Below are 1,213 nucleotides of genomic sequence, written 5' to 3'. Positions count from 1 at the left end.
AATGTAATACACTATATCAATAGAGTGAAAAGTAAAAAACCACATGATCATCTCAATTGTTGCAGAAAATTCTCTTGATAAATTCCAACACTCATTCATGTTCAAAATCCTACAGAAAATTGGAATAGATGGCCTCTACTTCAATCTGGTAAAAGCTATTTATGAAAACCCAATGGTAACATAATCCTAAATGGGAAAAAATGAAATCTTTTACTCTTAATTTGGTAGAAGACAAGGATGTCCTCTATCACGACTCCTATTCAATATAGTTTTGGTATCATTAGCTATAGCCATTAGACAAGAGAAAGAAATAAAAGGAATAAGAATAGGTAAAGAAGTTAAATTATCTTTATTTGCAGATGACATGATACTTTCCTTGGAAGACCCAAAAAAATCCACCACGAAGCTACTAGAATTAATACAGAAATTCAGGAGCATAGCAGGTTATAAAGTCAATACCCAAAAGTAGATAGCCTTCCTCTACACAGACAACAAACACACTGACAGGGAAATTATAGTATCAATAGCTTTTACAACAGCACCGAGGAAAATGAAATACCTTGGAATTCATCTCACTAAAGAAGTCAAAGATCTTTTCAAGGAAAATTACAATACTCTGAAAAAAGAGATTGTAGAGGATTTCAGATAATGGAAAGATGTTCCATGCTCCTGGATTAGAGGACCCAACCTTGTGAAGATGGCCATACTCCCAAAATTGCCGTTCAGATTTAATGCAATCCCTATCAGACTACCACCAACATAACTCACAGAGGTAGAAAAATCATTCCTAAAATTTACCTGGAACCAGAAAGATCTACAGTAGCAAGTACAATACTGGGCAATAATGGCAAGGCAGGAGGCATTACAATTCCCAACTTGAAATTATACTACTACTGTGATAAAATCAGCATGGTACTGGCAACAAAATAGATCTGCAGATCAATGGAATAGATTTGAAGACACTGAAGCCCCTACAAACACACTCAGCCACCTTATCTTTGACAAAGGGGTCAAAAATACTCACTGGAAGAAAGATATCCTCTTTAACAAATGGTGCGGGAAAAACTGGCTCTCTATACGCTGAAAAGTTAAACTTGACCCAGGTTTATCACCATGCACTAAACTAAAGTGAAAATGGATTAAAGATCTAAACATTAAAGCAGAGACACTAAATCTCCTGGAAGAGAAAGTAGGAGGAACTCTTGAAGACATA

The sequence above is a fragment of the Octodon degus genome, unplaced genomic scaffold, assembly GCF_000260255.1.
Source record: "Octodon degus isolate 3935 unplaced genomic scaffold, OctDeg1.0 scaffold00244, whole genome shotgun sequence".
NCBI lineage: Eukaryota > Metazoa > Chordata > Mammalia > Rodentia > Octodontidae > Octodon > Octodon degus.
Note: the sequence above shows the minus strand (reverse complement) of the source record.